This window comes from Malus sylvestris, chromosome 5 (genome assembly GCF_916048215.2).
Source record: "Malus sylvestris chromosome 5, drMalSylv7.2, whole genome shotgun sequence".
NCBI classification, from domain to species: domain Eukaryota; kingdom Viridiplantae; phylum Streptophyta; class Magnoliopsida; order Rosales; family Rosaceae; genus Malus; species Malus sylvestris.
Genome location: NC_062264.1, coordinates 28,739,979 through 28,751,415, shown reverse-complemented (window position 1 = coordinate 28,751,415; position 11,437 = coordinate 28,739,979). Strand labels below are relative to the sequence as shown.

The 11,437-nt window shown below is 36.7% G+C and overlaps 1 long non-coding RNA gene across 1 annotated transcript; it reads right to left on the bottom strand.

Annotated features, from left to right (window-relative positions):
* Positions 1-1,911: 1,911 nt before the first annotated feature.
* On the bottom strand, positions 1,912-4,343 carry LOC126623124 (uncharacterized). The gene is made up of 4 exons (XR_007623631.1): positions 4,054-4,343; positions 3,259-3,337; positions 2,772-2,803; positions 1,912-2,090 (listed from the first exon to the last, which is right to left on the bottom strand). It is a non-coding gene; the product is annotated as an uncharacterized LOC126623124 (long non-coding RNA).
* Between the last annotated feature and the right edge of the window lie 7,094 nt (positions 4,344-11,437).

The following is an 11,437-nucleotide window of genomic DNA, read 5'->3' as shown; positions in this document are numbered from 1 at the left end:
TAATTATAAAAGTTAAGGGGTAAATCGTCTATTATAAAAGTGAAGGGGGTAATCGGTTAAACTTAAAGTTCATGACAAGTTCAGGGAGCAAACTGACAAATACCTCTAGAAAATATCCTACACAAAAAGACAACGGGATATTTTCAAAAATAGGAAACTGATATTTTCCAAAACAACCCCGTAACGTTCCTTGCTTTGTAAAATCTTTGTTCTAAATCCAAATTTATTTCCATTCCACTTGCTCTCATGGGTTCATGGTGACGAGTAATACAAGAATATGACAAGAAAAGAGACAATATCAACTGAGCTCAAATGTCCACGTAAAATTCTACTTTGCCCAACATGGGCACTTTTGTCAAGTTACAACTACCGGAAAAGTACACAAATTTAAGAACGGGTTGTCACATACAACCATCAAACCTTAAAAAGATGTTACACCCGTTTTTCTTTTCTTTGCTGATTCCTCCTATTGAAATTTGTCATGTTGCACAAAATTACTTACGATGCCAATAAAATTTGAAACAGTGAACTTTTTCGTCTATCATTCAAGAGAGAGAAGAACAATGAAGAGGAGAAGAAATACAATGCCACAAATGAATATCGACAAGTTGTGAAGCACTAATCCATTATTTGTCGTCAGAAGTAAGTTTGAAGTCAACCCATCCAGCCTATGAGAACCAAATTAGTAGCACATTTGTGGCGTGTTTACATATAGGGAAAGGATATGGTGGGATGAGAGTCATTCTCCGTTCTTGATTATTCATCCGTTTACCAACTTAAGCGGTTCTGCAGGCCTCACGTAAAATCAGGAATTCAATTCTTGATATCGCCATAATTGGATTACCTAGACAAAGTAGTATTTGGCTTCCGGGGAGAAGGCTCCATCCGGCAAATTATTCTTCCCAAAATGCCATTCACCTTCAAATTATTCTTCCCAAAATGCCATTCACCTTCAGTAATCCTTTCCATCGCTCATGCGCTTCACCTTCCATCTCCCCGCGTAGCCGTGCCTTGCTCCCCTGCCACTGCCTCAAAACCCAACCCCCAAATCGGATTCAAGAATTTATCACCCAAACCCCAAATAATAAACCCACAGATCCAGTGAAGAAATAAGTCAAAACCCAAAAAATCTTCCAATTGAAATACTTGGCAGGTAGGGTGGTGATTATGGGGTAGATTGAGTGGGAAAGATGAAAACGAGGGGGGAAAGGGAAGGGAGGAGTTTTTTATCTTCTGCTAGGGAAAGATGAAAGCGAGGGATGGTGATTATGAGAGTCTGTTCGCTTGACTCACCGCCTCACCATTTCCAGCATATAAACAACTCCCTCTCTCTCCCATTTTAACTCTTCACTTTAATCAAGTTAATAAAAATAACTAATGAAAATATTATTAAAAAATATGGAAAAGAAATAAAACAAAAAGAATAAGGGCATTTTAATAATCATATTAATTTCTATTACGATTCAGATGAATTAGTAAACAACTTATACGAATTTCGTTTCATTTTACTTCGATTCCAGAACATTTAAGTAAAATGCTTCAATAAGAATCCGATTATGACTCCTCCTCAATCCAATTCCTCCTCAATTCAATTCCTCATCAATCCAATTCCTCAATTTTGATTACGGTTACGTAAACGCGCCTTGGAGTCTCAAATAAAACTTGAAGACAAAAAAGAAAGGAAGGCAGTGGGATTGAACAAAAAAAAGATAAAAGAACTTTGTGTACCTCCACCAGAGGAATATCTTGTGCTAAAGATTCCAGCATCATAACTAATACTACTCGAAATTACAACAAAAAATATATACATAGATCGTCTTCGAGCTGATTCCCTTCATGATTGGCCCAAGGAAGCCATCGGAATAACTGCAAAAGATGCAAATATAAACCCTGAATTGTGTAACTAATTGAAATAAATTTATACAGTAGAATTATATCATGAACAAAATAAGGTTAAAGCGTGTTTACCTAGTGTTTGTGTGTGCATAAATAAGTTTGATTTTGCACGAAATGGAGATGACCTTCTCTGGCAATTCTATAGGACGCAATCAAACTTTTGTGCGTTTCCAACTTGCCATGCAACCAAGTTTCTACAAAAACAGATCGAATTCAAGAAAGTAATTAGACCAAGGCATAAGAGATTATAAGAAAAAGTACAGAAAATATAAACCACATATACCACTTATTATACTACTTTGTATTCCGAATACACCTAAAAATATATCAATTTCAAGTGAATGGTTCATTTCCAATTAATTCCACTATAGTTTCTTTCTAACCCTTCAACTTATCCTTGACTTTTTTTTTTTTAACGGCATCAGAATTAAGAATTAGCTTCCATCAAATCCTTCAACCAATCCCACCCATACCTCTCTAACCCTTCATAATCCCAAATTTACTCTCTTAAACCCTTTAACCTAACCTTGACTTTGTTTTTACAGCTTAGTTTCATTTAAAAGGTTATTTTCTCTACAAAATCATAATAGTTTCTGTCTTACATCACATTTTAAACTCTTGATAACATTAATTTCCATCTCAAATCAGAATGAACCTCCAACATTAGAAATATGAGAAAAAAAAATGTTTAGTAAAAGAATTCGCCAGTTCTAATTAAGAACTGTTAATCAAACTGTAAAAGCAACATATGAGTTTTTCCCAACTTCAAACAGAGAACCAACAGCGAGAATCCAATTGGAAATGGAATAGACCAAACAGACCACGAAGATTACACAATCAGAAGATGATATATTTGAAGAAGAGGAGTTCATTACATAGTGTGATGACAGCCGATCAGCAGCAGAAACTGAGAATAGCGAAGAACTTGGCCTCAGATTTTCTCCAGAATAATTGAAAAAATAAATAAACTTAACATGTAGGAATGATGCTGTTATTTTCTCCATACAATGAACATCATCTCTTAAAAAACTAAAAATAATGTATGTGCATTTCATTCATATTTCCATTCACATTATAAACGTAAACCTCAAAACACAACTCATGGAACAACTTTTCTTACTAAACCCTAGAACACATTTAAAAAATTTTAAAATAGTTCTCATTTTTTGTTTTCTTTGCTAAATTCATTCATGCGTATCTTAAATTTAAATTCAGTTTATAAATTTTCACATCAATCTTTAGAAAGTAATTTTTTATGTAATTATTTAAAATATGCCGTATAAAACATACTTATTGCTTTCACTTAAGAAAACTGATAACACAAAATGAATTAAACTGGGGGGTTAAAGTAAGTTCTCTTACCAAATAATTGAAGCCAAATTGACACAGAAGCATATCAACGTTGCATCATCACAGGTACATCATTAGCAACGTTTTTTTTCTGATTCAAACATAAACATGAATCAATTAAAAGTGTTAAAAAATGCAATAACACTTCAATCAAATGCATAAACAAAAGCAAACGTTAAGCATTGGAAAATGACATTGAGAAAAAAGCTATGTTAAATATTGTAGGTATTATATTTACAAATAATCTCTATTTTTAAATAAATGAAAATATATTAAATTCATCATAATATGCATAAACATTTTATCTTTGTCATCACATCAATACTACCCCAAAAAAATAAAAATAAAAAGCAAGCTCAAAGATTTCATCTTTGTCATCAAATCTCATCAAAAAGCTACTGATATCACATCAATACTACCCAACAAAATAAAAACAAAAAGCAAGCTCAAATTAACCACAGTTAATTTTGGGAATTACCCAATTCACCAGAAACCATGAAACTAAAGGGAAAGGTTAGTTTTCTGGGAATTTCTGAAAAAGTTCCAAACTTTTCCATGAACACAGGAGAAACCAAAAAATGCAGAACAATCAAAACAAAAAACCTCGAGAAAAAACCCACACAAAAATGAAGAAAGTCAGAGAACCCAGAGCAAGATTAGAATTTGGAAGAAACCCCATTTGAGAAAAACCCTCAAAGATGAAGAAAAGTAGCATCAAGATTAAAAGCAGAGCAATCATAACAAAACCCATATAAGAAATAGCCACAAAGACGAAGAAAAAAAAGAATCTTGGGGTTTGGGATATACCTGAATGAAGCAGTGACGGAAGAAGAGGCGCAGCAGCTGAGCAGAGACATTCTTCTGGTGGGAGTAAATCTGCGCCATCGTCGACCTCACAATGGTCTCAGTTTCTGGGCAAGTCTCGCTGTAGAAATCGTATTCAAGATCCGATTGACCTCCATCATTCATCTGACGAAATCTTGGCCGCCATCCGAAAAAGCCAGAGAAACCAGATTGACCAGCGGTTCTTGGGCGGCGGAGGAGGTGGAGAGAAGCAGGGAAACACGAAGAATTGACGCAGGGAGAAAAGCCCAGAAACAGAGAGGAAGAGAAAAAAGCGACGGAAGAAAATGGAAGAGCCTTCTAGCACTTTTCCCACCAAAAACGAAAAGGGAGGGTCAACTGTTGGAATCAGATTAACGTGTCGACATCGCTTAGAAGCAAATGGACACGTGGGTACCAAACCAATGAGGGAAAAGAAACTAACCATCCCCAAGTGGGATTGGGTTTTTTTACCAAGTGCCCCAAGAAGTGAGTCGATAATGGTTACCTGATAGGGGACCTAGGCTTGTTGATTGGTAAACTTCACTGAGTTCCTCGCGCGGCCAGAGGGTAAATCCGCCACTTTGCTGTACAGAAACGGAAAAAATAGAACTCCAAAGAGTAATTGGAGGACAATTTCGGTAGTTCACTGTTAATGAACAGTGTTTTTATGTTGGGTTTTAGTATATGTATAATTTCTTAACCTATAATTGGAGACTGAGAACCATATTTTTCTATGACATTTTCATAAACTGCAAAAAGAGTCAATGCCTCTAAATCTTTTCTTATAAATTTTTGGAAAAATCCAAGCATAGAAAGGATAAGAAAGGGAAACCATTCCTCATTTTAACTTTCCAAATTCAAATCACTTGGAGCAGATTACTCTGTTCTTACACCTCGTTACTCCTTTCATAAGTCTACACCTCGCCGGATCCATTCCCTAGGGATCATGCAATCATATCCGTTCACCGTATATCGTGCGGTCAAAAATTAATTAAATTTTAAAATTTAAAATTCAAATATAAATAGTATCTAACAAAAACTGGCCGCACGATATACGATGAACGGACACGATTTCGTTATCCCTAGGATCCCTAAGGAATGGATCCGACGACTATCCTTGTTCCACAAAGTGAATAGGGAAACTGATACTTTCCTGCCCGTGTCGAACTATATATTATTGTTTTTACTAAGGATCCTGCCATGACATGAAAGATCCCGTACACGGAACAGTGGGTGGAAGCCCAAGTTGAGAATGCTAGGCAGCAAGCAATTGTAAGGGGAAAATGCGGTTTGACTCCCCCGAACTACTTAAGTTGAAATTAACCTATGAATTATTTTTTTTTGGTAAATTAATCTCCTGAATAATATAAAATCAGCCAGTTAACCTCCTACCGTTAGATTTTGTCCACCATTCCGTCAAATTCAAGGGCAAATTAGTCATTTTATTATCAATTCTTACTTGTCAATGATAACTACCAATAAAATTATGACACATGAACATAAAATAATGTGTAAAATATATAGCATAATAAGAAAACAAAAAAAAAATGAACGTTTACATAAAGGACCATTTCACATTGTCATTACACATTATTTTTTGTCCATATGTCATAAATTTATTGGTAATTATCATTGACAAGTAAGAATTGATGATGGAAATACTAATTTGCCTTTGAATTTGACGAAATAGTGGATGAAATCTACTGACAAGGGGTCAATTGGCTAATTTCAAACAGTTCATGGGTTAATTTACCCAAAAAATAATTCATGGTCAATTTCAACTAGAGTAATAGTTTAAAGGGTCAAATATCAGTTTACCACAATTGTAATGCCATCATCAATTGTTTCTCATCTGCTACGTTTCCCAATATTTCTTTTACTAAAGAGCATCTAATATGCGTGCAGGAGAAAGCACGCAGAACTTGGTGGAGAACTATAAAATTCTAACTACAAGGAAGAGACCCACTACTACTAGGACCTGAGGTTTGCGTGTGTTCTTGGTTTTTAGTTTCCTATGTTTTACCTGCCTATTATCCAAATTTCCATATTCATCTGCGAGCAGAAAAAAAGTTTGAATTCTGATTGGAGTCATAGAGAGGACTCACGTGAGAAAATGATGATGGACATGCTACCTGCTAATCATGTTGCTTGTATTGATTCTTCTTTTATTTATTACCCGGAGCTTATGAACCTCACATTTTATACATTGAAGAAACAAATTTAGAGATTGAGGTTTTTCTGTTAGAGGTGGTGAAAACATTGGTGGTGGACACGGTTAGAACTAAGCTAATTAGTTTTGACATATTAGCTAACCAAATTATATTTGTAGCTAGTTGCTCCCTATCCAATCATCAGATAGGTAATACCAACCGAATTGGTGTGCGACTGTTAAACGTTGCAAAAGGAATAATACAGAGATTTGCCAATCTCTGTCAAACACGGAGGCATGTATTAATGTGGTAATGCTATCACATAGTACTCGCATGTAATGAAATAATCATGGCATGCATATTTTAAAACACGGTGGTGCATTTGGTGACTTCTTCTGTTATCCTGGTTGTCTTAGGAGTCAAGTTGCGGGAGCTAAGTCGGAGCTTTGCAGGTTTTGGAAACTCTTGCATGCATATCGTCTCTGCCTCTGTATGTGTGATAGAGTTTAAGTTGTATTTATCAAAGCCATGTAAAAATATGAATTTTAAAGCTGCCTTCACCTTCAAGTGAAAAGCAGCAAAAACTTGCTAATTTCTTGATAATTTTTGTTTGGGAGAAAGGGAAGCTAGAAAGCGTTCTGTTTTTCCTTCTTTTGTGATGGGCAGCAGCAGAAGGAGAAGCGGGTAGGGGGAGGACTAGTACCATTGTTTTGTCTTTTCTCTAATAATAAAAAAACAAAGGCATTTCAAAAGTTTAAGGAGTCAAAAATGACACATGTGAGTTATGACTAATTTATCGATGTTGGAAAATTACGGTCTAATTGATATAATAAATCACATATAAAATCAAGAAATAATTCATGCAATTATATATCACAATAATGCATGCACATGAGTAGCCAATGTTAAATGAACATGACATAATGAATTAAAAAAAAGGAAAACTAATGAAAAGGGCTTGAAAACTTTGAGTTTTAATGATAAGGACAAAATAAAGGGTAAAGTGAATAGTACCAGGATTGACTTTTTAGTGTAAAAATGTGGTTTTTCGTTAAAGTGAACAGTACCGGGTGCTTTTCGTTAAAGTTCCCTTAAAAAAAACCTAGAAAATACGGTCGAGGCAAGTGTTGGACACTTTGTCGTTAAGACAAGTTTACACCCCACTACGGTGCTCATGGTTGATCGGCGCATGTCTCCCAAGATACAACGATCACGTCCTTGTCATAGTAGCACTCCAAATCACAAGACTCCATGAACCACGATTGTGTTGAATACTCTCTCATATGAACTCAATGAGACTCTCTAATATGTAGTGCACTCTAGTAATGATTATGTAAACAATGAAAAATTATTTTTGTGATAATAGGGGCTTCCTTATTTATAGAATGTGAGATGCCTCTTTGGAAAGTATGTGACTATTCATAAATAGTCAAAAGTTGCAACACTTCATTTAAGTAGACATATCTTTCTACCAAAAAGCTTCACTTCTAATTTCCATTCGTTTAAGTAGAGGTCGCACTTGGTGCGATAGCAAGCGCTTTCGCCCATGAGCGGTAGGTTTTGGGTTCGAGACTTGGGAGCAGCCTCTCCATAAATGGGGGTAAGGCTAGCCAACATTCACCTCTCCCAGATCCTGCGTAAAGCGAAAGCCTTGTGCACTGGGTATGACCTTTTTTTATTAAATTTTCCAACCATCGAGACGATGAATCTCTATTCTCTCTTGCACTCATGTTCGAAGTCGTCTTAGTTGCTAGTTAAAGTAGTTTATAGTATATATCTATTTATCAAAAAGAATAATGTTAGAGAGGCAAAATTTGTAAATCAAATTTACAAACTAAATATTGTGTAACCAGTAGGAACGAACATACAATCTTGAAACCCAACGTAAAAACTCAGGGGCTTTTCTATAATCCACCGGAGTTTTCGAGTGTCCGAATTGCAAAAATAAAATAAAAGAATATCTTTGACCCTCAATATTGTATTGTCCGCTGCATACCATGCTGACAACGGAGCACGAGAAAACTTTTAAATAGCATTTTCTTTCCCTCATTTTTTTTTTTTAATTTCACCACATATCAGATGACATATATACCCTTAAAGTTTCACTACAATTATAAGCAACCAATTTGTATGGTCAAAGGTCCATGCATAGAGGACACGAAAGGACTGCTGGTTCATACAAACATGGAAAAACATCAGTTGTTATTCATTTTTGCAGGAAGGAGTTTGGCCTCAGATGGTCATAGTGTAAGTAATAGGTAGTGTAGCTTAAAATTTGTCTTTATAATTTTGCCCAGACTCAGGCAACCTCCTTCCTCAGTATCTCACAACTCTCTCTCTCCCTCTCTCCATCGACGGACGCACTCACCCCACCTAAGGCAACCACCTTCTCCGACTGCTCAGGTACAAAGGCAAAGCCTTCTCTCCGTTTTTTAGCTCAGATTGCTTGCTAATACTCATTTATCATTTTTTTTCCCAAGGTTTTACTTTCACAAACGGCAGCCACCACCATCTCCGATTCCGTCTCCGTTTTCGACTCCTCAGGTACATAGAAAATGTGTTTGTTGTTTCTCGTTCATCGTTTGCTTTATTGATGGGTTTTTTCTAGTCAATCTTTTGCTTGCTTAATGGATGGTTTGGATAGTCAGTTTTACGAGTTTGGGTCATTTTGGGTTTCCCATATGTAAGCGCTAGTTCAAGAGAACAAAATTATGAAATGATTTGCTCAAACTTGTTTACTTGCTTTAATGATTTTATATTATGAACAGAAAGTTGTATGCTTTTCTTTTTTTTTCGAGTTTAATTGTTTACGTTTGAAGCCAATGATTTATGAGTTGCTGTTGTGTCAACTTGTTTTCTGGGTTTTGGGTCCCCTGCGTTTTTGGCGTTTTCGGGTTAATATATATTGATATATGAATTATGGTTGTTAAAGGACTTGCTAGGCTTTTGATGGATAACGAAAGAGGCGGTAATCCGGCAACCAATCCAGGAGCCGAACGGTGGTTGTTAATACTGCGTGGTGTGGGACTGATGGTTGCATTCGGATTAGGTATGGGCGCCTACTTCAACAGGACTAAGGCAAGTCAGAAACCGGGATTCAAGGGCTTCGTAGAGGCCGTCTACTTCACTGTTGTTACCACAACAACGGTGGGGTATGGTGACTGCGTCCCAAATACAACTGAATCAAAGTGGTTCATAGTGATACTTGCATGCCTTTTTTCAAATCCAGCCATGTGTACCATTGACAATGCCATTGGCACTCTCTTATCTTGGGCGGCTTCCAAGAGTAGATTTTATCAAAAGCCTAGGTTGCATCAGATCGGTTCGGCAACATTTTGTCTGCTTCTTCTGGTGTTAATATTAGGGCCTGGAGTAATACGCCAACTGGAGGTGGAGCATACAGAGGATGAGGAGAAGAAAGTTAGTATGAACAAGGGAGAAGTCTGGTACTTCAACGTCATCTCGGTGACAACGGTTGGGTACGGCGACTTTGCCTTCCAGTCTACTGGTGGACAACTTTTCGCTTCAATTTATTTGCTTATTGCACCGCTCCTTGTGGTGCGATATATCAACTTCCTACTTGGCTCTTTTGTCAAATGGTATATGGGGTAAGTAAGTTATTAAATGCACTTATATCTCATTTATATTTTGTGGCTGGGTTTGATGTTTATAACTTTTCTTGATATGCAGACCAAACTTAGCAGAACAGTTGTACCATGAAAGGGCAACTGTTGCAGTGAATAGAGCTGTTCAAGTGGCACTGCAGCTAAGAAATGAACGTGGTTTAGGGCAAGGTACCCTTAAAAAAATAGAGGAAGCTTTTGAAGCAAATGTGGCATCCCAACAGCAATTAGAAGAATCGTTGCAAGCATTGAAACGCGCCCAAGCAATACAGAGAGAAGTACTAGCTGGCTATAATGAACGCAGACGGTTCATGAGGGCCCTCAATGATGAGCTGCAGGTATTTCAACGCTATTAGTTGATCATAGTTTGTTTGATATGTTTTGATTTCTTTCATGCTAGTGACTTTGATTGGATGTTGTTGTTGTTGTAGGGCATTTGATTTGGTGAAGTATGCAAGACCAACGGATGTGGAAGTTTAATCAAAAACCAAATGGAGCACGGATGTAGAAGTTTATTCAGCTTCTTCTGTTGGACAGGAAGCCTCAAAACTTGTAATTCTTATTTTTTGCAAACCTGTGGATCATTCGTGTACCATTAATTTTCTCATTCCGGATTTTAATTTGAGTGGATTTTCAAGCTTAGATTTGGGAATGTGTTGTTACTTTGCTTCTTTGTTATGTTGTCGATTCATCGGGGCTGTACACGACAGTCTATTAGTAATGGTAATAGCAGTGCACAGTATTTTCAATTAGGCGAGATGAAAACAGGCACAAAATCAAACAAACTTGGAAGTGGTTTAGTGAAATGTAAGCCTCAGTGCTTGCTCTACCTATCTAAGTACAAGCCTCTGGATAATAAGTAAAACTGAACTGGTATGAACGAGAGAAATGGTGCTTCGTTAAAGTTTGAACAAACACGGCTTTGATGCATACAATAACTGAAAACAGAATCACACTAGTTGAGATTTGACTTTATAAATATGAGTACAGAACTATTAGGACCCTAGACTGCTTTGGTATATACAATAATTCAGCTCCCGAACTTGACTCCTCAGGCGATCGGGATTACAGAAGAAATCAGCAAACACCACGTTGTCCTTGACGCCCAATCTCCTTGGCATGATGTTTTACAATCTGCATGCCATATATATTTCCAATACAGGCATAAGCTCCAGAAACTAGTTAACTAACCCAACATCTGCCCCAGAAAGCAGTTATCTCATTTTTCTTACGATGCTCCAGCGTCCCCTCTTCAGCTGCAGCAGAGAGTGTTGCGTTTATCTTCTCCACGTCATCAAGCTCTTGCATTAATGGCTGGAGAGAGAAAGTATATATATACACGACGATATATCAATTTGTATGGGGAAAAAGGCGAGAATATATTAAGGAACTACCCCCAACTAGCTGCAACAATATGATGCGCGCATGACCAATAGCGGATCAGAGAATGTGGAAGAAAAAAGGTAACATGTCGAACATGACATTATGATTTCAATGCTAGGATACATTAATTAAGGACAACTAGAACTTTTTTTTTTTTCTTTCATTCTTTTAGTTATTTATGTAACTATCATTTTAAAAGGAAACATAACA